At 38.4% G+C, this 27,555-nt stretch overlaps 1 protein-coding gene and 1 non-coding gene across 9 annotated transcripts in view; both read left to right on the forward strand.

Moving 5' to 3' along the window:
• The window catches only part of MAPKAP1 (MAPK associated protein 1), a 239,596-nt gene that overhangs the window by 60,095 nt on the left and 151,946 nt on the right, over positions 1-27,555 (forward strand). The window lies entirely within an intron of this gene.
• LOC120236328 lies at positions 25,880-26,008 on the forward strand. Its single transcript, XR_005529637.1, has one exon. It is a non-coding gene; the product is annotated as a small nucleolar RNA SNORA72 (small nucleolar RNA).

The raw sequence follows: 27,555 nt of genomic DNA on the forward strand, positions 1-27,555 counted from the left end.
GCCTGGATGATTGAGGGACATGAGTGAGAGTAAGCAGATTGCAGTTTAATCTTGGAAAGATTGAGGTAATTTGTACAGACCTGTAAGTATTTGGACTTTACTAGAAGAAAGGATGGTGCTTGCAGAAAAATATTAAAGTATATTTTGTGTGCAAAACAAAGGGTCTTTCTGTGAAATTGGTAATGTCCAGGTGATTATTTTCGAAGAAAGATGATTTCCGAAATGAGATTTAAGCCATTTAAAAATCTGAAATGATTGGGGCTCCTGGGTGGCTCAGTCTTAAGGTTAAGTGTCCAATTTCAGCTCAGGTCATGATCTTGCAGTTCATGAGTTCAAGCCCTGGGTCGGGCTCTGTTCTGACAGCTCAGAGCCTGGAGCCTGCTTCAGATTCTGTCTCCCTCTCTCTCTGCCCCTCCCCGGGCTCATGCTTTTTCTCTCTCCAAAATAAACAAGCATTAAAGATTTTATTTTATTTTAGTTTAGTTTTTTTAACATTAAAAAAATTTTTTTAATAAAAATTTTAAAAATCTGAGATGATGGGAGTACTTTTCTTCTCTTTCTCCGCTCTCTCCTCAGTGATTCCTTCTCAGTGTCCATCAGAGTTGACGCTTCTCAGGTTCACCAGTCACTCCTTTGTTCCAGGACCTCTCACATGTCATTTATGTTACAGCAGCTTCCAGGCTGGTCTCCCTGCCACTTATCCCCTCTCCCTCAGTGTGTCTTGTGCAGCTATGACCGGATGCCATACCCCCGTTGCCCTCCTGAGGTAGCAGAACTAAACCCATCCACCTGACAGAGCCCTTCAGCAACACCACCCTTTCCGCCCACATACCTTCCAACTTAATTTGTTCTGTTGAGCTCAACCTTTATTTACTCATCACCTACCTTCCTATTGTAGGTATGCTACTTTAATTAAGGGATCCTTTCTTATTTAAGCTCCACAATAGCCCAGAGAGATAGAGGTTTCTATTCTTGTTTTATAGATGAGGAAACCAAGTGGCAAAAAGCCTCAGAAAGGAACATGCAGGTGTAAAATACATGGTGAATGAATGAATAAATGATTGAAAGCTAGTGATTAAGAAAGTTTGTGCAGTACTTGAGCCTGGGCCAGTCTGATTCTAGATCTTCTGTCACCCTGCCTCCTGATGAAGCCCCATTTTGCTTATTACTTGACAGTTTGGTTCTCTGGCCACAAGCTATTTGTAATTTTTCACACTATTATTGCAGTCATTTTTTTCAGCCTGGACTACATTTAGCCCCTTTCCTTATTTTTCTTTAGAACATAGAGCAAAACTCATGCTTATTGGTACTTTGATACTTGAACCACTTTTTATCTACCCATTCCCTTGGTGCTGTATTATTTACATTATATCTAATTAGATACTGATTTGTGGCCTTTTTTTCTTTTCTTTCTTTCTTTTTTTTTTTTTTTTTAAAGATTTTAGTTTTATACAATCTCCACATCCAGCATGAGGCTCAAACTCACAACACTGATATCAAAAGTCCCATGCTCCACCAACTAAGCCAGCCAGGCGCCCCTGACTTGTGACATTTCTAGTCAGGTCACATGTATATGTGTGTTTTCAAAGTTAGACTCGTGAGCTCTTTGGGCAAAGCACTGGGTATGATGGATTAAGTGTCAGGCAGACTTGGGTCCTGGCTTTGCTACTTATTGTGCAGTTTTGGGTAAATAAGAACTTAACTTATGTTGGACCCAGTGTCCTCTCCTTCCAGCCCCGCCTGTAGTCCTTGGCCCATAACAGGTCACCAGGACATGTAGATTATCTTTTCATTTAATTAATGCTAAAAACCAAACAAACAAAAAAATAGCCTGGTAACTAGTACACTTGTCCTGGTACAGTATTTGGTTTAAAATTTTCTCCTTAGGAATGATGAGCTTTCCAGCAGTGATAGATTGAGTTTCCTACCCCACATATTCCAGAATATGCAGTTATCTGGCAGATATTACAGTTACAGAGTTGTTGAGGGGAGGGAGTTCTGAATTTTCTACTCTATTTAATTTGCCTTTATTGTGCCTTTGATATATATGCATTTACACTTTCCTGTGCATTTTTTCAAACCAGTACATTCCATAGTTTTTTTTTCCCCCTTCTTTCTATTCAGTTTTATTATTGTTCTCATCGGTATGTCTCTTTCAAGGTAACTGCCCGTTCTGAGCGTCACACCTGTCATTGGAGAGGTGTTTGCTGCCTTTGCTTCGCTCAGGGTCATGTTCATCTCAGAGCAGGTCTCCTTTTTTCTGTCGTGCGGCAGCAGTTCCCCAGGGTTCCTTCCGACATGGGTCCGTGTCCTTGGAGGAGGAAGACTTGGGAATAGGGACTGTCACCTCTGCCCTGGGAGGGCATCTCTGAGCAGCAGCTGCCCCCGCACATCACAGCCGGTGCTGGGAGGTCACACCTGGGCGGGGCTGAGCTGAGCTGCTCTAGGTGGGCTGTATTTAAGTAGATACAGACATGCCCTGAATTTAGTGAAAACTTGAGCTCCTAGTTAGGCCACGTGTATGTAGATGTATCCTTGCCCTGAAGGAACCTGCAGACTAATAGGTACACAGACCACAATAATGAAGCGTTAAGGACATTTTAAAGGCAACTTAAAAAATCAAAATTTCATGTGTCTCTTTTTGAGCAGTAGGCACTAAATTGTCTTTGCATCTTTTAGCATAAATTAGTCTGTGTGTAATTTTACATTCTGCTTTTGTACCTACCTTAGTTGCTTTTGAGCTTTTCTTTTTATATATTGCAAATAAATACCCCTTTTCAGTGACTAGCTGTTTCCTTTGAACATGTATTTCACAGTTTCCAGGCCTCTTTCTTAGAGGAGGGGAAGGCAAGGTAGGGAATGTTTTATCGAAAAGTAGAGCTGTGGTCTTTCTCACTTTGGTCTGCGATCTGAACATACAGTGGAAGGTAGTCTTCTTGATCTTTTTTTAGCTTTACGTACTTTATTTTTATTTTTTTGAGCCGCAGCTGGGGATGCACCTAAAGCAACGTATAGAAAACGTATATATGAGGAACATATAGAGAACAAGACTGGGAGATAGGGGAGTGCAGTGATGGTTCCTATCCAGTGGTTTCAGTTTAATTTGTGAAGTATTAGGAGACTAATCTTCTAAGAAGAGGTTTATACCACTAATGATGTTTGAGGTAAGTGTGGCTGTTCCAAGCTTCTTGCTGTTGGTGAAAATAGACATTTAAGAACATCAGATAAATCTGAGGGTAGAATTTGTAGGACTTGATGTCTTCCTGGCTCCATGGAAACAGTAGGCTTCATGGTGGGAGTGTCAGAATTGAGGGAGAACAGGGTGCTACTATCTAAATGCAGAGAGAGTAAGGATTAGGGCTGAAGAGGATGACTCCAACATTGGCCTGGTTAGCTCTGTCTGTGGGCTAATTAGAGAGGAGATGAGTTTTCCACCCAGTAGATCATGATGGAGAAAAGCAGAGGACAGCAGTCAACAGGAGTGTTTTCCTCTCCCAAAGTTCTGTCCTTTCCTTATTGGTACATCCTTGTGGTGAACTCTTTGAGCTCAGTTCCCTTATGTGAAAAAGCTGGGGTGATAGTACCTACTGGCAATGGTTATTTTGAAGGCTGATTGGAGAATACCTGTGCAGGTGCTCCTAGGCTGCTTCGTGTCACTGTAATGAGTTATTCTGTTAAGTGTTATGTTTTGGGTCCTTGACTTTCTATCTCCCCTGTAATCCATCATTGAGGATTAAGATTATTTTCAACAGAGAAGTTGAAACCACGTCTGATGTCACCAGGACTCAGTTTGCCCAAAGGAAATGGGCTGGTGAAGCTGTGTAATGTTCCTTTGCTAGTTAGAAAGGAGGTGAAACCATAATTGTTTCAGTGGGATTTTTATTCCCCCTCTTCTTCACCTTGTGAAAAGTGTATTCATATGTTTTAGAAGACTCCTCTACAAGTCTAATTCGATGACAAGAATCGCCATTATTGCTGAATTTATTACACTTTCACCTCTTTTCCCTGAGTGACTCATTATTGAGTCCTGGAAATGCAACTGTGTTTTTGTTTAGGAGGAGGTGGTGGTGAGGGAGAACTTAGAGATGACTTTTAAATAAGAGAACTTTGTATTATATTTATCTGTCTGGAGGCAATAAATCTGTTTCAGCAGATTAAATACAGACTTCTTTATAAAGCCCTATTTTCTCAAACCTCTTATCAGCAGCACTTGGCAGTAATCACACCTACGGAAACTTGTAATTTTCCTCAAGGAGGTGACACTGACAGAATTAAAAATGAAGGAGCCCCCCTGAAAAGCAAGTTCATTACAAATTAACAGTGGTCTTAGCAAAGCAGTGGGCTAAGGCGTGTCAAATAGCGATATGGATAAAGAAACCCAGCATTTTAAACTGTCAGAGCTGGGAGCAGGGCTAGCCTGAGAACAAATTAATCACATATTGTCAAGGCAAAGTTGCATCAAATTAACACATCGGATTCCAGCATATTAATGTTAGAATGCTTTCACCTGATTATTACTGCAAACCATTGCCACTCTTTGAATGCAAAGATATAATTAAATTGCTAAATAGAAAGTGCATATAATATCTCCACATGCATTTAGGATGCATGAGCTGAAAAGTGCACATCCTAGGAAGTGACAGATTCTATTTGTAGGGGGAAAACTTTACTTTTTTTCCCTTTTATTTACTTGGGAGTACTAGAGTATGAAATTAGAAAAGTTAGTTATGTTATTCATATCTTATATGAGTTAGATGAAATACAGATTTAATTTAACTGATTTGCTACACTGGCTATGAGTACATAATTACCTCTGTGTTTTTCTGGAAGAGAAATGGGAAAATGTTGCACAATGGTCCTTTGCAACAAAATTGCCCATTACACATAATCCTAGTGGTGGATTTCTTCAGAAGGTGCTTTGGAGAAACTAGATTGGCCATTATGACAACCATCTTTTACATGGGGTTGCTTTCTAGCTCTGCTTAATATAGTATGTGTGTCTGATGATCCTCACAATGAGAACTCTGGCAGAAGCTCAGCTGTGGTTGACCTTTGTGATCAAGGATGCAGCCCAGCAGGAAGAACTTGCTCCATTGTAGTCCCCGCTTGTCCTAGGTTATACTTGGACGAGACCTTCTGGTTTGCTATCTCTGCTACTCACATTTAGCCTTGCTGCCTCTGTTATTCACAGGCTGGACTACTCCCTCCCTGCCCTCTACTAAGCTCTTTTGGTTCTCTGAATTAAAATCTTCTTAGAACTCAGTTTCTTTCTTGAAGACTCCTTTAGCAACCCAGGTATCCAGAGACTTCTCTCTTGGTCTTGACATAGAGCAGTCTTATTTAACCAGTCTCACTTAGTAGCAGGCAAGGGCTTATAAACCTGGAAAAGGGAAGTAGTGAGTAGTGATCATTAGGAGATCGCATAGGTTCACTTAGAACTAGGCAGAGGAGATCACCTCATTTCTTTCTTGGGTAGGGTAATTGGCCAGATAGAGTACTATGGTCATTACAATTGTGAATTTCACTAAAAGGGACCTTTGACTGTCTCAGAGGTACAAGAGTGTAGATATCATTGCTTCCTGGGCATTTCTGCTTGGTAGGAGATCTGATCTAAGGCCTTAGTTCCTTCAGGGTCAATGCCTCCTGCCTCCCGGTACTCTTCCATCTTGCTACCCCACAAAGTGAGTTTCTGAGCTCAGGCCTGCAAACTGATTTTGATGTTCATGTCACTAGAATATGTTTATGAATTAAGTGTGTTGCAAAAGCCATATTTATTGTACTCTACAGACTTCTAAAAATGACTTTTGTATTATCCATGGCCCTGCTTGCCTCTGCTAGTTTAGATATTTAGGAGTAAGCTATGCCTATGTTGTTAAGTGTACGGAACAGTAGTGTTAATTTTATACACCTTATTGGGCAACATCTCTATTTACAGAACTTGTTCATTTTACAGAACTGAAATTCACAATTCCCCCTTTCTTCCTCCCTTCAGCCTCAGGCAGCCACCATTCTACTTTCCCTTTCTAAGGGTTTGACTATCTTAGATGCCTCACATAAGTGGAATCATGTGGTGTTTGTTTTTTTGTGACTGGCTTATTTCACTTAGCTTAAGGTACTCAAGATTGATCCAAGTTGTATCTGACAGGATTTCCTTCTTTTTTTTGGAGGTGGAATAGTATTCCATAGTATGTACATATCGGATTTGCTTTATCCATCCATCTGTAGGTGGACATTTAAGGTTGCTTCATCCTCTTGGCTGTTGTGAATAATTGCAGTGAGCATGGGCATGCAAATGTCTCTTTAAGATCCTGTTTTCAGGGGCGCCTGGGTGGCTTAGTCGGTTAAGCGTCCGACTTTCGCTTAGGTCATGATCTCGCGGTTCGTGGGTTCGAGCCCCGCGTCGGGCTCTGTGCTGACTGCCAGCTCAGAGCCTGGAGCCTATTTCAGAGTCTGTATCTCCCTTTCTCTCTGACCCTCCCCTGCTCATGCTGTCTCTCTCTCTCCTAGAAATAAATAAAAAATATTAAAAAAAAAAAAAAGATCCTGTTTTCAGTTTTGGATATGTACCCAGAGTGGAATTGCTGGACCATATGATAATTCCATTTTTAATTTTTTGAGGAACCTCTGTACGTTTTACCATAGCAGCTGCTCCATTTTACATTTCTACCAGCAGTGCACAAGGGCTCCATTTTCTCCACATATTCACCAACACTTGTTATTTTCTGTTTTGGGGCCTTTTTTTGTTTGCTTTTTGGTGGATTTTTTTTTTTTTTTAATGATGGCCATTCTGACAGATGTGAGGTGATACTTCATTATGGTTTTCGTTTGCATTTCCCTAATGGTTAGTGATGTTGAACATCTTTTCATTTGCTTGTTGGCCATTTGTGTATTTTCTTTGGAAAAATGTCCTTTGCCCATTTTTTTTATTAAAAAAATTTTTAAATGTTTTTATTTCGTTTTTGAGAGAGAGAGAGAGAGAGAGAGAGTGCGGGTGGGTGAGGGACAGAGAGAGAGGAACACAGAATCTGAAGCAGGCTGTAGGCTCTGAGCTGTCAGCACAGAGCCCGACACAGGGCTCAGACTCATAAATGGTGGGATCATGACCTGAGCTGAAGTCAGATGCTTAACCCAGTTGACTGAGCCACCCAGGACCCCTCCTTTGCCCGTATTTTAATTGGATTGTTTTTTATTGTTGAGTTGTAAGAGCTTTTTATGTATTCTGGATGTTAACCCCTTAATAGATGTATGCTTTGCAAATATTTCCCCTCCCTATTCTGTAGGTTGTGTTTTCAATCTCTTGATTGTGCACAGGGTTTTTTGTTTTTTGTTTTAATGTTTATTTTTGAGAGAGAGACAGAGCATGAGCAGGAGAGGGGAGGAGAGAGAGGGAGACACAAAATCTGAAGCAGTCTTTAAGCTCAGAGCCTGATGCAGGACTCGAACTCATGAACAGCAAGATCACAACCTGAGCTGAAGTTGGATGCTTAAACCAACTGAGCCACCCAGGCGCCCCTGTGCACAGGTTTTTAAGTTGATGTAGTTTCATTTTCCTTTTGTTGCCTGTTTTTAGATCATATCCAAAAAAATCACTGCTGAAAAATCCATTGTCCTCAAGATTTTCCCCTATGTTTTCTTCTAGCGGTTTTATAGTTTCAGGTCTTATATTTAGGTCTTCAGTCCATTTTGAGACTGAATTAATTAAAAAACCATTAATTTTTGCAATATGGTATAAGGTAAGGGTACAACTTCGTTGTTTTACACGTGGCCATCCAGTTTCAACACCATTTGTTGAAGAGTCACATTCTTGTTTCAGATGACTTGTAATGAGAGCATAGTTCATATGTGGAGAGATAATGGTTAGAGCTTTTTCCTTCATAATTATGTGACTGTTCTTGAAAATCTGCATAGTGAAGGGTTTTATTTAAAATACCCCTTTTCAGGGCACCTGTGTGGCTGAGTTGGTTGAGTGTCCACCTTCGGTTCAGGTCATGATCTTGTGGTTTGTGAGTTTGAGACCCTCATTGGACCTTGTGTTAACAGCTCAGAGCCTGGAGCCTGCTTTGGATTCTCTCTCTCTCTCTCTCTCTCTCTCTCTCTCTCTGCCCCTTACCTGCTCCTGCTCTCTCTCTGTCTCTCACAAAATGAATAAATGTTAAAAAAATTTTTTAATAAAAAAATACCCTTTTTCTTGTGGTAATCACTACGCAGTAGATATATATATCAAGTCATTATGTTGGACACCTTTAATACAATGTTACTTGTCAATTATTTCTCAATAAAACTGGTGGAAAAAATACCTTTTCCCTGCCTCATTACAGGCATTCCATGTTCTGTGATTTCATGGTTCCTGGTCTTTGCATGTTATGTTCTTTATGCCGGAATGTCTTCCCATGTCAGTGAATTTCAGTCTATTCCTGTCTATTCAGTAATTTCAGCCCACATATGATCTCCTCTGACTCCCTCAAGTTCATTCCTGCAAGTAATACTTAGCACACTCCATTGTAATTATATTTGTACACCCTTTGCTTCCATGAGAATATAAGCTTCTGTTTGGACAGGAACAATGTCTGGTTCGTCTTAATACCCAGAGTGACTAGCACAGATCCTGGCCTCTGGTTGTCACGTAGCAAAACTCAGTGTGTGAACAGCCCCCTTTGCCATAGACTGTAAAACTGTGAGGGGTAGGATGCCTAAGTGTATATGTAACTAGATGAGCTTCTGTCTCCTCGATTCTCAAATTAAGCGTTGGAGAGTTCTCTGAGGTCCTTTCTATCCAACAGTCTATAAAAATTGCATAAAGAATTCTTATCCAGGTACTCCCAGAGCTTCAGTCCCACAAATCCCACAAAATGTGCCATCAAATAGGACAGATCTTAACTTTTTTGTTCAGTGGGTGGGGCCCTAAGGAATTTTGCTATTCAAGAGTCGGGTAAAATAAAGTATGTTGGCTAAGCCTTGCCAGTGTGTTCTGGTTCCAGCAAGTCTGTCTTTCACTGCAGGCAAGGCATCCCCATCCCACCCTCATTTTTGGCCTTACTGTTCTTCTTTCTAAAATTGGAACGATGGATCAATTTTTACAGTTTCAGTGCATGTGTGTTAGAAGGGGGAAATAAATGTATTTGAAAGTGTGTATTCGATATTTTAATGTTATGTTAGGAAAAATAAAAAAATTTATATAATACTTGGGAAAAAGTAAAGTTTGATGAAAATTTGACTGTTGGAAAAATGCAGAAGATAGAAGAAAATTTTTAAAAAAATTTTTAATGTTTATTTTTGAGAGAGAGAAAGAGAGAGACAGACAGACAGAGACAGAGACAGAACGGGGGGAAGGGGTAGTGAGAGAGGGAGACCACAGAATCTGAAGTAGGTTCCAGGCTGTTAGTACAGAGCCCAGTGTGGAGCTCGAACCCATAAGCTGTGAGATCATGACCTGAGCTGAAGTCGACACTTAACCAACTGAGCCACCCAGGCACCCTGATAGAAGAAATTTTAATGGCTATGGTGAGTACACATCATCTTTATGGGATTGTTAGATTTTTATAGTCATCAGAAGGGGTCATGGGCTAAAGATGGTCATGAAACACTGCATTAGTTTCTGTTCCTATTCTAACTTTCTGTGATTCTATAATGATGAAAATTTCACAGAAGGCTTCAGTGGGATGAGCCCTGTGTATTTCTGATGTAAGTATGACTTGTACCTACCGTTTCTGTTTGCTTGTTTGCTTTTCTAAATTGAATCCTGACTGCCACTTACTAGCTCTGTAACCACAGGCAAATCACTTAATTTCTCTCAGCCTTAATTTTTTTAATCTGTGAAAGGGATATGATAGCACCTTCTTTATAAGATTGTAGTGAGAATTAAATTAGCCAAAGCCCTTAGCTTAGTGGCTGGTACATCATAAATGTTCTGTTCGTGTTAATTACTGTTAAAGATTTCAAAGTAAGCATTAATCACTCACCTGTCCCCAGTCTAATTTTGGAATTTTGAGAGGTAGATGTAGAAATTAGAAAAAATTACTCATTTTTTTATTGGCAGATCTGGTTAGGATACCTTCATGCTCTATTGAGTGTACACTACCACCATGCAGTAGAACTTCCTGTGATGATGGAGATATTCTGTGCTGTCCAATGTAGTAGCCACTAGCCACATGTGACTGGTGATCTCTTGAAATGCAGCTAGTGTGACTATGGAGCTGAATTTTAAAATTCATTTAAATTAATTTAAATCTAGGGGAACCTGGGTAGATTTGTCAGTTAAATGTCCAACTCTTGATTTTGGCTCAGGCCATGATCTCACATTTTGTGGGATTGAGCCCCATGTTGGGCTCTGTGCTGACAGCACAGAGCCTGTTTAAGATTATCTCTCCCCTCTCTCTGCCCCACCCCCAGTCAATGTGTGCACACACATGTTCTCTCTCTCTCTCTCTCTCTCTCTCTCGCTCACTCGCTCGCTCGCTCTCAAAAAATTAACTTAAATAGTCATATGTGGCTAGTGGTTACTGTATTGGGCAGGGTGGGTCTAGACATTGGTATGACTTACCCAAGGAGAGATTGTTAACTGCAGAGGAGACAGACTTAGAAGCATTGTCTCATACCCTTTCTGTGCCAGTAATGGGGTTAGAAAGAACTGGGCTCTCAGACCCGATTTGAGGAGGCTGTCAGGGTCCTAACCCTAAAGTTTGAGCACAGAAACAACTGTTGAGCAGGCACTTCCGAGAGAGCCTGGAACAGTTGAGGCCATGCCAAGTAATTGAATCTTACCGAGAGAAAGAGAAAGTACTTCTCTTCCCTGTGTTTCTAAAAGGGCAGAAAGACCTGTTTTGTGGCTAATGCTAGGAAGCCTGGAAATAGAAAGAGTAGTTCCTTCAATGGGTTCTACAATTATAGTGACTAAATGGTACGCAGGGCATTTTCTTAAAAATAAATTTTAAACTTTAATGCCTTAATGATAAAGTCGGTTTATATTTTTCTTCATTTTACACTTTAAATATGACCATATATTTTTTTTCTAGTGTGCTTGTGTATATTTTTACAATGTAATTGGATGATCCAAGTGTAGCTTATCTTTCAGACGGAACAAAGACAGATACATAAAACTACAATTAAAAATAAAATGTCTCATAAGCCTTTGCCCTGAACGTATCTCATTTATACTGAATATGGTTTCTGGTAAGCTTATGAAAAGTCAACTGCTTCGTTGTAGTTTTTTTTCTTTATATTCTTTTCATCGGGGTTAAATATAAAAGGGTATTCCAGATGGAATAGCTTGCTTTTAGAAAGGGAAAGGCTGATGTTTCTTTTGAAGTTTTCCCCAAAGAGCATCTTGTTTATAGACTAGCAGCATGTACAGCGAGTGTGTAGTTTCATGGTGTGGGACATCCTGTTGTCCATGAGTAACCAAGTGAATTTGAAATGACATCATTTGGAACCAGATCTTACATTTGGGAATCTGTCTTAAAGTCACCATCATTACATACAGCTCTCTCTCCCCTTATTAAAATAATGGTTACATTTCTAAGCTCTTTAGTTGATATCTTTTCTGATTAGGTATGTTAACATTATTAAATAGTAGCCTCAAAGAAGCATGCATAATTATGGGATATGAGCAGTTCCTTCAATGACTATGTAATTTATATAGTCAGGATATAGGATATCTAAAGCAGCTTCCAATGAATTAGAAAAGGCTGTTTAACCTGCTTGTATAAAACTTTCAATTAAAACATCTTTGCTAAACTTCTTGTCCGATTTTATTGTATTTTGTATGGCTCAATTGAAACATCTTTGAAAATAGTTATTACCTTGGAATGGTAAATCATTAACTAAGCTTTTACTGTGCGTTAAGCATTATGCTAAGTATTTTATATGTATTATCTCATTTAATTCTCTCAACCACCTGTGAGATAGGTGACATCACTGGTTTACAGATTTGAAACTTCTCTGAACCTCAGTCTTCTCTCCTTTGTGCTGGTGTTAACATTACCTACTTCAGTGTGTTATGAGGATTAAGTGAGATTAATATATGCCCACCTCAAAATAAGTACTCAGTAAATAATAGTTGCCATTGTTATTCTTGTCTTATTATTTTTTATTTCATGTTTTAAAGGAGCAGTGCTTTTCATGATCCAAAAATGTAAAAAGGTATCATATAGTGAAAAGTCTCTTTCCCTCCTGTCCCTATTCACCTAGTACCTACCCATACTCATTTTACTAGTCTGTTGTATATCTTCCAGAATGTCAACACACAAATAACGAATATATATTCTTATTTCACTCCCCTTTTACATAAAATGTAATATACTATTAATAGTGTTTGAGAGGTTGCTTTTTTCCTTAACGATATAACTTGGAAATCACTCTGCCCAGAGAATTTCTCATTCCTTCATACAGTTGCATAGTATTCCATTGTTTGGAAATATTATAATAACTCAACCAGTTCCCTGTTGAGGGAGACTTGAGTTATCTCTAATCTTCTGCTGTTACAAACAATGCAGCAGTGAATTACCTTGTACAATTGCTAAGTCAAAGGGAATAAGCATTTGTAATTTTTGTAAATATTGCCAAATTACCCTCCCTAGGATTTTTACATTACATTCTAACCAGCAGTGTAAGAGAGTGCCTGTTTCCTCACAGCCTCAAATTAGAATTTATAAAAATGTTTGGGTTTTTGCCAGTCTAATAGGTAAAAAATGAATCTGTGTAATTTTAATGTGTATTTCTTTTAGGAGTGGAGCTTGGGCCTTTCATTTGTTTAAGAACTTTGGCAGTTTTGTAAATTTCCAGATGTATTGGATTCTTGATCTTTTTCTGGTTTTCTAGTTGTTCTTTATATATTAGGGAGATTAATCTAGTTTATTATTTATCTTATATCTTTTGACTTTGTTTATAGATTTTTTGGACTGTACACAAAATTTTTTTTTTTGAGGAGTGAAATTTATCATCTTTTCCTTTGTAGCTTCTGGATTTTGAATTTATTTATTTGGGGAAAAATTTTTATATGCCTTGCATATTTTTCTTAAGTTTATTCCTAGATATTTGTGGTTGTTGCTATTATAAGTGGGGTCTTATTTTCTGATTCTAACTGTTTGTGTGTATGAAGGCTGCTGATTTCTGTGCTTATTTTGTATTCCTTTACATTACCAAATTCTCTGTTTATAGTAGTTTTTAACTAGTTCTTACAGGATTTCTACACATATAAGAATATTATTCTATATAATAATAATATAGAATAATATAGTGATTTCATTTTACCTATTCATTTCTACTTTTATACCTCTGACTACTTTCTCTAGTGTTTTTGTTATCATTGTCATTACTACCACCACCAAGTACTTGACATTAAGCTAAAAGTTGGCATTAAGTAAATGATCATTCTCTCTTTAAAGTGCAGGATGTAAACATCACTAAAATGTAGCTAGCCAGTGTTTATGCCAAACAGGGAATATTAAGATGAATTTTAATGAGTGATAAAAGGGAGGGGGGAGTTGAAAGATGTCTTTGTATTCTAGTGACCCTTTCCTGCAGTGCTTATAAGATCTTGTATTAATTAGGGTAGGTATTTTGGTTTTGGTTTTGGTTTTTTGCCATTGTTGAAAAATATCATTTTAAGTGTGTATTTTTCTTCCTTAGAAATCACTTGGTTTTCTTTTCTTTTTTTCCCCATTCTGGAAAATATATACCATATACCATGGCAATATACCATAAAATTATGTCTTTGTGTTCTAGTAATAATCTTGCATCTTATCAAATATAGACCAACATTTGAATTAGCAACTGAAATCCTTTTGAGGTTTTCCAGAGCTTCAGTTAAACTTAGTAGAAATTTTAGATTTTTTTCCCCCTGTGAACATTCTGTCTCTTGATTCATAGTAGTCCTATAATGAATTGTCTGTAGCATTCAGCATTCTGCTTTGAGAGGGTTTTTTGATTTGTCAGCTATAGGGGACCAGAGAATTTGAAGGAGGAAAGAGTACGAAGAGAAGTTGTTAAAAATGCTTTTAGCCCATAATACATATTTTTCATTCCCTTCCTCCCTCTGTAAGTCCCTGAAGAAAATTGTTGGTTACTTGGGAATAATTAGGTACTTTTCTTCTCCACATAAGCTGGATGGTTTGTGAGGTACCTTATTCATCTTTGAAATACAGATATGGGCTTACTTGTAAATATGTCTTAAAGTTTTAAAAATTAAATATTGAGTAAAATGGAAAAACACTGTAAAGATATATATAAGATAGAAATAATTGTGCCATAATCACTCATGTCCCCATCACCCAGTGTGGAAGGAAGAACATCCCTTTTACTTTTGAAGTCCCCTCTGTATCCTTGGTCTCTTCCTGCTCACAGAAGTGTCTTTCATTCCCTTGATTCTCCTTATAGCTTTATCTCTTATGTTTGTCTCTAAACAATACATTTTTAACTTTTTGTAAATGGAATTGTGCTTCAACTATTCTTCTGTGACGTTTTTCCCTCAACATGTTCCTGAGATTCACCTGTGTTGATAACCTGTAGCTGTAAAGTCATTTTTGTTAATGGAGAAACTCCATTGTATGAGTGTACTACAGTTTATTTATCGATTCCGTTGTTGATGGACATTTGGGTTGTTTCTGCTGCTGCAAACAGTACTGTTTATAAACATCTTACATGTGCAAGAATTAACCCAAGGCAGAGGCTTACAAACATTTTTGACCATGAATCACATCTGTAATAAGAAATAACACATTATATCCTGACCAGGTACACATACTTGTAAGTGTGTACATATGTGAATATACAAAATCTGGAAGCAGAATTTTCATGTAAGAATACTTACCTTCACTAAATGCATATGCACTGTGATACTTTTTTCTAATCTAGTCTGTTGTAGCTTATTAAAGAAATATTGGTCAAAATTGGCTAAATTAATTTCCCAACCCTCAGGAACATGGTTTGAAAAGTCTTATTCCCAGAATACATGTAGATTTGGAATTACAGTCACTGGATATGTATGCAGCTTCAACCTTAATAAATGATATCAAATTGTTTCTCCAAAGTGATTATTCCCAGGGCGCCTGGGTGGCTCAGTCAGTTAAGCGTCTGACTTCGGCTAGGGTCATGATCTCACGGATCGTGGGTTCGAGCCCCACATCGGGCTCTGTGCTGACAGCTCAGAGCCTGGAACCTGTTTCAGATTCTGTGTCTCCCTCTCTCTCTGACCCTCCCCTGCTCACGCTGTCTCTCTCAGAAAGAAGTAAAACATTAAAAAAAGCCAAAGTGATTATTCCCATTTACACTCCCTCTAGCAGTGTGTGTCTCAATTATCCCATCACACTTAATTTTTTCCAGTCTTGTAGGTATGAAATTATATCTCTCTGTGATTTTAATTTGTGCTTCTCAGATTATAACTGGAATTAAACATCTTTTGTGTGTGCATTAGTTATTCATGTTTCCTGTTCTGTGAAATACTGTTCACATCTTTTGCCCATTTTTATTTATAATTTCTTACTGATTTGTAGGAATTTTTTAAAATGTATTTTGGGTAGTAATCATTTTTATATATGTGGATACCAGCCATTCTGTTGCAGATACGTTATTCTGATTTGTAGCTTATCTTCATTATCTTTGTAGTGTTTTTTTTGATAAACAAATTCTTATTTTTAATGTATTGAATTTATGAGCTTTTTACTTCATTACATATACTTTTTAAATCTTGTCTAAGAAATCCTTCCCTACCCCCAAAATCATAAGGATATTTTCCTATCTTGCAGTTAAGTGTTTGTATTTAAATCTATCTAGAATTCTTTTTTTTTAGATGCATAGTGTGAAGGAAAGGTGCAATTTCACCTTTTTTTCTGAATAGTGGATCAGTTGTTTGGGCATTAGTTATCTAAGTCTCATTTCCTCCTGATCTGTGGTGATAGCTCAGTCACGTATGTATTACACTTTCCTATGTGTGTGCTGCTGTTTCTGAGCTCTCTCTTTTTTTCCAGTGGTTTGTTTTTCCTCACATTGATACCACACCATCTTAATTATTTCAGACTTAAAACAATTTCTGATATATGGTAAATCATGCCTTTTAAACTCTTTGTTCTTACTTACTTGTGAGTGTCCTGTGTATTCTTGACCTGTTTCCTTCTGATCCATATAAATGATGAAGCTGCTTGTCAGGTTTTTAAAAAATTCCTGTTGAGATTTTGATTGGACCGAATTTGTAGATCAGTTAGGGAGAATTCACATCTTTACCATTTTGAACATGTATGTCTCTTCATTTACTTAAGTGATCTAAAATGTCTTTCAGACTCGAATACTGAGAACAAACTGAGGACTGATGGGAGTGGGGAAGAGAGGAAGGGGGGTGATGGGCATGGAGGAGGGCCCTTGTTGGGATGAGTACTGGGTGTTATATGGAAACCAAGTTGACAATAAACTATTTGTAAAAAAATTTTTAAAAAATGTCTTTCATAAAATTTTATAATTTTCTCCATAGAAGTCTTAATATGTTTTTTGTTAGATTGAGTCACAGATAATTAATATTTTTATTTTGTTCTCAATATCTTTTAAATCATAGTATCTGTTTGTTGCTAGTGTACATAAATAGCAGTTGATTCTTCTTCTTTGTTTTTTTTTTTACTCAGTTGTATTTATTCACCAGCAGAGATTTTCATCATTAACAGAGGCAGTTGATTCTTCTGCATTGATTTTATTTCAACAATCATAATAAACTTTTAGTTATCCTGTTTTATACCTTTTTTGGTTTTTCTGGAGTCAGTCATTTGCAAACAATCATGGTCTTATTCTTTTCTTTCGAGTCCTTATACTTTTCTTTTTCTTGCCTAACTGAACCGGCTAAGACCTCTAATACCATGCCGAAAAAAGTAATCTTGTTGTGTTTCTGATATTAAAGGAACACTTTCAATATCCTACCATTAAGAATGATGTTTATTGTTTGGTAAATGACTTAGGTTGGATTAAGATCTCTTTTACTCCTAGTTTGCTTAGATTATCATTTTTTAAATCATGAGTGAATATAGAATGCGCTAAGTGCTTTTTGTCTATATATGTATATTGCCTTATTATTTTTCTCCCTTAATTTCTTAATCTGATCAATTAATTTATTTTCTTTAACATTGCACATGATAAAATAAATTAAACTTTGTTAATCAAATATCCTAGTTTTTATATACCGCTGCTTGGTTTGCTAATATTTTCTTTAGAATTTTTGCATCTTTGTTTACAAGTAAACTTGGCGTGTAGTATTCCTATCTCATACTCTCAGGTTTTGATATGGGGGTTTTCTAGCTTAATACAGTGATTTAGGAATTCTTCTTTCTCAGTATCATTGAATAATATGGGTAATATTAGCATTATCTGTTTTTGAATGTCTTTTGGGGCTTGTTAATAAAACTCATCGCAGATTAGAATCCCATGGGAAGCTGACTTCGAAATGGATAGAGATGCACATGCAGGGAACTTATTAGAGAGTGCTTTCTGGATCAACATCCGTGAGGAGAAGTGAAGAAAACAGGGTTGCGTGGAAGAAGGAGTTGGGCAGTGGTGCTAACATCATGGGGCACTTTGAAACTAGGATGGCACTTCAGGGTTGCCACAGATTGGGATAAGGCAGTCAGGCCTTTTTAAATTCTTTTTTTTTAATGTTTTATTTATTTCAAGGGGGGAGAGAGAGAGAGAGAGAGACAGCGTGAGCAGGGGAGGGTCAGAGAGAGAGGGAGTGACAGACTCTGAAACAGGCTCCAGGCTCTGAGCTGGCAATCAGCACAGAGTCCGACGTGGGGCTCGAACCCACAAACCGCGAGATCATGACTTAAGCGAAAGTTGGACGCTTAACCGACTAAGCCACCCAGGCGCCCCCGGTCAGGCCTTTATATTCCTTGCATCTGACTTATCATTGGACTCTGGCTGCTCTGAGAAGGGAGTGTGATTTTGGACAAGGTGGCTCTATCAGCCTGTTTAATTCTAGGGAAGGACGAGCAGCTGATAGCCGGTAGCCATCCCAGCAGTTGAAATATATGCCCTTCATTCCTGAAGATGGCATCTGGGTGGTATAGCCAGTGACCATGTCATTCTATGAAGTACCACTTGTGTTTATTTGCTTCATGAAAGTTCTGAGACCATTGCTTCACATCTGTGGTGGGTTCTTTTCTTTGGGGAAACGTATACAAGGAAGGTTAGTGGAATAAACTACAGTCCCCATTTCTGCAACTGATCTTGAGGCCACAACTGAACTCATCCCCGTCTTCAGGTATCCATTTTAGTCCCTTCAATCTCAGTTACCATTTCTGCTAGTCTAGATGGCTCTTACGGCAATGATGACTCAGACCCTTTTCCCTGAGGGCCCAAGTCCCTAGTCAAAGGCTGTGGCTGCTTCATCTGTCCTTTTATCATCTAAATTGGGCAGAAGAGTAACAAAGTATGCCCAAGTAAATTTATTGGCCAGACGTGTTCCTTCCTGCCTCTGTTGTGTAACAGTGGCCCTGCCTTCTGATGAGAATTAATTACTCCTGTCAGGATAGTGCTTTTTATTCTTGCCTCATATCCCTTGACATGAGGAGCCTGGGTGGCAGCCATAGTTTAACATTTGTCTCCTTATGGAATTGTTCTCCCTCTGGGAACCAGGTTCTCTAAATCCACAGAGCCCCAGTTTCTAGAGATTCCACATGTAGGTCACTGGGAATAACAGCTACTAGGGCCACTTTTGCGCCTTCTCCTTGCTTCCTAGAACCATGTATTTTACCTGTTGGGGACATAATGCCATATAATGGGTATTGATTTTTAGTATGTATGTTGCAACCTAGAGATGTCATCTGAACCTTACAGGGTGTCATCTCGCAGCCAGTGCCTTATCAATACTTTCAATATGTTGTTCATTCTTTTAGACCAACAGCTTTTGGATAATGTGGTGTATAATGACCAGGGGATCCCATGGTTATATGCTACTACTGCCACATCTCCTTTGCTATAAAGTGAGTTCCTCAGTCTGGTGCAGTATTATGTGGGCTGCCACTTTGTTGGATCAGACACTCTACATTAATGGTGGTAGCTAAGGCACTACTGGCAGAAAGGGCAAGCCCATACTTGAATATGTGTTGGTCTTAGCCAAAACCACTTTCAGAGTGGAAGGGGTCCGGTGCATTCAACTTCACACCAATGGCTGTTTGGTCTTAGGGATGATGCTGTATTGGGGGCTCAGCATTATTCTCTGTTGCTGTCAGGTTGGATATGTGACAGTAGGCAGTAGGCAGTATCACCCTTGGTGAGTGGGAGATAATGGTGTTGGGCCTATATATAGCTTTAATCTCTGCCACCATGGCTACTCTATTCATGTGTCCTTTGTGCCAGCACTGAGGAGACTAGTAACAAAGAGAGCGGCTGAAGTTAAAGCAAGTCTGTGTTGTGAATCCCCCAAACAGTGATTTACTGGGAGGACCTACAGGACTCAGCATATAGTTGCACTCATGTCTATGACATATTACCACAAAAGGATACAAAGTACAATCAACAAAGGGGAAAGACCTATGGGATGAGGTCCAGGTATACACTTCTAAGAAGCCTCTCTGCGGCATCACACAGGACATGCTTAATTCCCCCAGCGGTGAGTTTTGTCAACATGGGTGAAATATTCTCTACCAGGGAAGCTTATTAGCGACTCAGTGCCCACGGTTTCTATTGGAAGCTAGTCACATGGGCACCGTCTGCCTAGCATGTACCAAAATTCCGGAGTCCTAGAAGGAAGGCAGGTGTTCAGCATAAACCACTGTTGTTTGCATAGTTCAGGCACAGTGAGCCACTTTTGCTGGTTAGAGCAGCGGGAACTCTACTAAGGTCCATATTTCCAAGAGTCTACATATTTTAACCTTCTGACACTTTGCCTTCACTTTGACATAATGATGATGGACAAATGCATTGTCCCAAACTCTGACTATTGGGAACATTCCGTATCACTTTTGTCTTATAAGACCACTCCTGAGTGGGGCTGCAATGTAGCCGTGGTCCCTTTTCAGCTTCAACAGTGTCCAGCAGTTCTTTGTCAGTATATGATTGCAAAATGGCCATAGTACTTTAGGGAATCACTGTAATGCTTGCTTGCTGTGGAGGTGCGGGTCCTTCGTCCCTTAGCTTTAGCTCATATCTCACATTTTGGGGATATGTCTGTCCCTAGCTATTTTTGATTCCTATTACTTCCTATTTGATACATAAATTATTTATGTGTTTCTAAATTTCCAAACCTATTAGGTTTTTATAATTTTGCTTTTTAGTAATTGATTCTAACTATTGTTTTGTGGTTACAGAAGCTGGCCAAATGATACCAATTATTTGAAATTTGTTGAGCATGGTTTTATGTCCACCAATGTGGGTCACTTTTCATAAATATTACCTGTGAACCTGGAAAGAATGCTGGAGCAACTGCTGCTGTTGGTTGCAGGATTCTAAATTTGTCCATTAGGTCAAGCCTGTTAGTTGTGTTAAAATATGTATCTTTATTGATAGTTTTTGTCTGCTTGCACTATCAATTAGACAAAGATACATTCGAATCTTCCACTTTGTTGATAGATTGCCTTTTTTCTTTTAGAGTTCTGACAGATTTTTCTTTTACATATTAAGAGGTTATGTTTTTAGGTTCACACAAGTTCAGAAATTGTTTCTTCCTGGTAAATTGAACTGTGTCATTTGTGACTCTATCTTTAGTGATGTGCTCCGCCCGCCCCCCACCTTTATATAACTATATCAGCTCCATTTGGTTATCCTGGTACAGGGACAGTTTCATGTTTAGATACAAGTTATTTTTCTTGTTTTTCCTCTTTGGGTTTCACTGGGCTTTTTGACTCTATGCATTGGTTTCTTTCATCAGTTCTGGAAATTCTCTGGCATTCATTCTCTCTTCAGATTTCACCTCTGTACCTTTATTCCTCTCTTCTTCTTAAATTCTAGTTAAACTTGTTAGAATATGTTCTTTAATCTTCCATGTCTCTTAACCTGGTTTTCATACTTTCTCTGTGTCTCTTTGGGTTACATTCTAGGGAATTTCTTCAGTTCCATTTTCCAATTCATATATTCTCTTTTCAGCTTTGGGACTCATACATTGCACTTACAATTTTAGTCAGTGGATTTTCCTGTTTTATTTTTTTAAAGTTATTTATTTCAAGAGAGAAAGAGTAAGCATGTGTGCATCTTGTGTCCAGGGGAGGGACAGAGAAGGGGAGGAGGGGAGGGAGAGAGAGAGAGAGAGAGAGAGAGAGAGAGAATCCCAAACAGCCTCTGCGCTATCAGCTTGGAGCCCAGTGCTGGCCTCGATCTCACAAGCTGTGAGGTCATGACCTGAGCCAAAATCAAGCCTCAAATGCTTAACCCACTGAGCCACCCAGGTGCCCCTGGATTTTTCATTTCTAGAAATTCCATTTTGATCTTCTAAAAACCTGCTTTGGTAATTTTTATTTTTTTTTTTTAAGCTTTTTTAAAAAAANGGATTATCTTTACTCATCCTTTTATTTGTAACCCTTCTGATACACTTTGTTTCAGACTGTCTCTTGGCTCTATCGTGGGATACTGTTTGCTTCATAATCCAATCTAAACAACTGTTTTCTTTTAATGGGTGAAATAAACTCACTTACATTACTTGTGTTTGTTCCCAAACTTGTTATTTTGCTGTTTTAGCTACATACATTTTTAAAGACTTTAATGTAGTCCTGTTTTCTGTTCTTTTTACTGTTGTAATACTATTATTTAGGAATGAATCTCTTTTTTTTTAAAAAAAATGTTTTATTTATTTCTAGGAGAGAGAGAGAGACAGCGTGAGCAGGGGAGGGTCAGAGAGAGAGGGAGTCACAGACTAAAACAGGCTCCAGGTTCTGAGCTGGCAGTCAGCACAGAGCCCGACGCGGGTCTCAAACCCACAAACCGCGAGATCATGACCAAAGCGAAAGTCGGACATTTAACCGACTAAGCCACCCAGGTGCCCCCTTGCTTGGTAATTTTTAAAACTTTTTATTAAGAAACATTTAATAATAATTTTCTCAGTAATAGTTCATTGAACACCCTTATACCTACCACCTGTGTTCATTAATTGTTAACATTTTTCCATATTTGCTTTATCTTTTATTTAGCTGTTTCAAAATTACCATTCACTCCTAAATACTTCAGCTTGTATCTCCTAGGGTACTGACATTCTCTTACCCAACCACAATATCAGATCACATCCTGGTAAGATTTTATAGTCTCTTGCTCTTATGCATATTTTTAATTCTTAAAATTTTTTTCTTTAAACATTTATTTTCTGTTCTCTTTCTGATCATTCTGTTAACTCCAGTCTTTGTGGGTCTTTTACATGATGCTTTCTTTGTTTTGTAATTGGAGGCTGGAACAATTCGTTTTTTGCCACTTTTTCTTTTGGAGTTATTGAGTCATACCGATTCCTCTGGCAAGGGTTTGTTTGCTTCTGCCTGGTACCTGGGGCCACTACCAGCCCAGGATGACTTTTTTTTTTTTTTCTTTTTAGGATTTTTTTTTTTTTTTATGTAATCTTTATACCCAACATGGGACTCAAATTCACAACCCTGAAATCAAGAGTTGCATGCTCTATCAACTGAGCCAGCCAGGGTGGCTTTAAATTCTTGGTTTGACTCTTTCTGGTCCATCCATCAGGTAATGTGAATTTGGCATGAAAATCTTATGTGAAGGTTGTGGTTATAAAGTCTCAGGAGAAAAAGAAATTTGTTTTGGACATGAAGTTTTCCTTGTCAAGTGGGGGAGCCTTAATTCTAATTTACTACCACATCTGGGCTTTTGGAGTTCCAGCTTTATTACAGATTGTGGATGGGCTGTCCTGTATATCCATCTGACCAAGAAAGCAGATACTTAATATCACTTTGTTTGGCAGATACCATCAATATTGGCAAAAATTGTGTTCTGTTTTCTTTTCTACGTTGCCCATTTTACCTAATTTTGGAGCCTTTGTGAATTCCTTAAATACTTGCTAGCCTATTGAATTAGGTAAAATGAATGTTTTTATGTTTTATCAAAATCTTTTCTTTATATATATTTGTTTATTTTTGAGAGAGGAAGAGAGAGACAGACAGACAGATGAGAGCAGAGGAGAGACAGAGAGAGGGAGGCGCAGAATCCGAAGCAGGCTTCAGGCTCTGAGCTGCCAGCACAGAGCCTAACACGGGACTCAAACCCATGAACTGTGAGATCATGACTTGGGCCAAAGTCGGACACTAACCGACTGAGCCAGCCAGGAGCTCCTCAAAATCTTTAGTTGTTTTCTGTTAGACTGTTGGTCAGGGTAAATATTTTGCCATGTGGCTGAAATAGAAGTTCTTCAATAAAACGGAACATTTTTTAAAATGTGTTGTATTAAATGCTATGTAAAGAATATTGTAGAAGGAAGAGCAAGATATAAAGAGACATTTTATGCATAAATAGATCATCATTGTTGATTTCATGAAAATGTTGATTTAAAATAAAATACAAGGCTTTTCCTTGCCAAAAAAAAAAAAGGCTTTAAAAATATATTGGTTTTAAAGAGAATTATAATAGTTAGTTAAAGATTGTGGTCTTTTGAATCCCATCAGACCTGGGTTACTTCTGAGTTCTCTCTCTAGCTGTGTGACTTTTAATGATTCTTTTAACTTCTTATTGCTTATTTATCTGTATCGTAGGATAAGTGAGGGCACTTTTGTGGGTCAGAAGAGGTAATATATGTAAAGGGCTCAGCCTGGTGCCTGACACATAGAATAAATGTTAGCTGTTTTTAATTTTAGCCATTCTCTTTCTGGAAGTAGTCAAGGTGTTAATACAGAGTGTTAAATGTGAAATATCTCACATTATACATGTAACAGTGTAAAACTGAGTGGGTGGCTCAGTCAGTTAAGCATCTCATTCTTGGTTTCGGCTCAGATCATAATCATACGGTTCATGGGATCGAGCCCCCTGCCAGGGCTCTGCACTGACAGCATGGAGGCTGCTTGAGATTATCTCTCTTCCTCTCTCTCTCTGCCCCTCCCCGCCTCTCAAAAATAAATAAGAACTTAAAAAAAAAAAAAAAGAAGAAGAAGAAGAAGGAGAAGATGAAAGCAGTATGAAGCTTGGCAGGTGACCAAAACCAAGAAGGCCCTCTGGCTCTTTTCAGCTTTCTAAGACTTGGATGTAGTAAGTATATTCTCTACTTTAGCTTTTTCTTTTGTGTTCTGTTTTGTTAGTTCAGGAGAATATATATATATCCCTACTCCTCTGAGTCAAAGGGAATTCAGACTTCCTGTGGCCCGGGGGAACTGCCTAACACACTTTAGGAAAAGAAAGCTTGTTTCCTTCTATAGGGACCTCAAGGATAGATAGGGATTTTCATTCTCACCAGTTCAACAGGGAACCGTTTGGCATCCCTAGAGTTCTGGAAGTGCCTTATTAGAAAAGAGACATAGTTGCATTCTTCTGAATAGAAAAAATTTATAATAAACAAGAATACAGAAATATATATATGCAGCATCAGCATATATCAGATAATATGAAGCATTTAGATTTTTTTCCTCTTCCCCTTGGTAGGGCCTCGGTGCAATTCTTGTATAACTTTTCATTAGGCTCCAATGTAGAGCCTCAGAAATAAGAGGAAATTGTGTAGCCCACTCCGTCTAGCCTTTTGCTCTATATTTTTGCATGCCCAAAGACAAGAAAAGCGTGTCTTATTCATCGTCTTTGTATATTTCTCTTGGTACTACTATTGTCACTTTAGTTTTTTAGTAAAGGAAATTGGCTTATTTGAAACGTTTGTCTTAATCCTCTATGGAAATATCAGTTTACGGGAAGGTTAAGGCAGCTCGTTTGGGCTCCTCTCAGAGTCTCTGTTGCAATTGTCGGAAAGGAAACCCCAGGGAAACCCCTGAGCGCAAGCTTCACAAGAGCAGTGGCTGCGCAGAAGACAACACTCTAGATGCTTTATCAGGTGCTGTCTGGAGAGCAGAAATAATGGTCTGAAGGCAGAAATGCTGATGTCTCCACTTTCCCAACTTAGCACAAACATCTTCTTTATCTTTGGTGGATTTTGGTGCCACAGAGGCGGCTTCAAGAAACCTTAAATGCAAGTGTGATTGCTTTTATAATCCTGGCTCTGAAAGCATGGCGTTTAGGGATTTCCTTGACTTGAATTCTTTTTTTAAAGGGAGTAGATTCATAGCATCCACTGTCAGTGCCATTTCCCTTTCTGTGATGCCTTGTTCACTGTTTACATGAAAGGTTTCAGGAAGTAGGAGATATAAACATACATAGATAAATGAATAAATAAATGAAAAGCTATGCTGCCTTTGTCATATAACATAATGGAAACACGGCAGCTGTTTGATTAAAACTTTAGGATTTTTCCTGGAAACTTTGAAACATGTCTGATTTTTTTTCCTTTTAAATAACACTGATATCGGAGAAGTGGTACCCTGGAGGGCCGTGGTTGCAGTGGAACTTTTGTACGTATCCTCCTCCTAGTCACTGAGGTGCTGGTATGAAATACTGTCATTACTGGGGCTCGCTTGCCTACTGACGTGTCCATCCTTTGGAAGCCCCAGAATATGATTTGTAAGTTATTTGCTTCTTATGACCATACAGTTTTTTTTTAAGTTGGTGTTTTTGTTTTTTGTTTTTTTACCATCTTAACCATTTTGAAGTATATAGTGCAGTGGCATTAAATGCATTCATAATGTCATAGAGTAGTCCACCCTTATCCACAGGACATCTGTTCTAAGACCCCCAGAGGATACCTCAAACTGTGGATAGTACTAAACTCCATTTGTACTGGTTTTTTTCCTATACATACATACCTATGATAAAGTTTAATGTACAAATTAGGCACAATAAGAGATTAACCATAAAAAAATAGAACAACTGTAACAGTATACTGTAATAAAGTTTGCAATTCTTGCTGTTCTGATTTTAAAATAATCAGGGCAAGCTAAACATTCACTGTAATAATACCATGCATGTGTCTCCAGACCTAGGTCTTTCCCTACGTCTGGTTTTATCAGTGGTGGTGATAAACCAAGTGTGATTTATAAGATGCATCTTTTGTGGGCTGTTTCTGTGACTCTAGGTATTTGATCATCCTTGAGAAATGACAGCACAGCTGGTATAACTTTTGAAGATAACCATTGCTAACTAATGATTACCAGTTACCCTAAAATGAATTATAAAACTAAAAAGAAAAAAAAAAAGACTGTGGATAGTCTTAGTCTCTCTTTTCCAAAATATCTTATTGCACTGTACCCACTCTTCTTGTGTTGTGAAGTGATAAATGCCTACGTGATGAGAGGAAGTGAGGTATGTGACATAGGCATTGTGATGTAGCATGAGGCTCCCGTTATTGACCTGACAGTATTGTCTGAAGGAGGATCCATCTGCTTTTAGACCATGGTTGACCATGGGTAACTGAAACTGTAGAAAGTGGAACTGCCAATAAGGGAGTGACTACTGTATAATCATCACTGCCATCCATATCCATAACTCTTTTTGTCTTGTAAGGCTGAAACTCTATATCCATTCAACAATAACGCCCCCTTTTTTCCCCCTTCACTCCAGCCCTTGGTGGCCACGATTCTACTTTCTGTCTATGATTTTGACTACTCTAAGTATCTTGTATAATTGGAATCATATAGTATTTGTCTTTTTGTGACTGGCTTATTTCATTTAGCATAATCCTTAAGGTCCAACCATTTTATAGCAGATATCAGAACTTCCTTCCTTTTTCAGGCCGAAAAATGTTCCATTGTATGTATACACCACATTATGCTTATCCATCCATTCATCTGTCCATGGACACTTGGGTTGTTTCCATGTTTTAGCTATTGTGAATAATGCTGCATTGAACATGAGTGTAAGCATATCTCTTCAAGACCCTGCTTTCAGTTCTTTTGGGTATATCCCAAAAGAGGAATTCCTGGGTCATTTGGTAATTCTATTTTTAATTTTTTAAGAAAACTGCGTACTGTTTTGCACAGAGGCTGTACCATTTTACTTTTCTACCAGTAGTGCACAAGGTTTCTAATTTCTTCACATCCTCATTATCTTGCAGTTTTCTGGTTTTTTTTTTTAAGTTTATTTATTTATTTTGAGAGAGAGAGAGAGAGAGAGAGAGCAGATGTGTATATGAGCTAGGGAGGGGCAGAGAGAAACAGGAAGAGAATCCCAAGCAGGTGATGGCACAGAGCTGTCAGCACATAGCCTGATGTGGGGCTCAATCTCACAAAATCATGACCTGAGTCTAACGCTTAAGAGTCAGACGCTTAAGTGACTGAGCCACCTAGGTGTCCCTGGGTTTTTTTGATAGTAGCCATCCTCATGGGTGTGAGTTGGTATCTCATTGTAGTTTTTATTTGCATTTCCCTTCTAATTAGTGATGTTGAGCATCTTTTCATGTGTTTATTGGCCATTTGTATATTTTCTTTTGAGAAATGTCTATTCTAGTCCCTTGCCCACATGTAATTTTATTAAAAGTAAAACAAGCAGCTTTTGCAGTGTTTGGAGGCAATTTTAAATGACAAGTAAAAACTCAGGCTCAGGTGTTGGACAGCTCTGGGTTGGCATCATGGC

This window comes from Hyaena hyaena, unplaced genomic scaffold, assembly GCF_003009895.1.
Source record: "Hyaena hyaena isolate Hyena2069 unplaced genomic scaffold, ASM300989v1 scaffold_151, whole genome shotgun sequence".
NCBI lineage: Eukaryota > Metazoa > Chordata > Mammalia > Carnivora > Hyaenidae > Hyaena > Hyaena hyaena.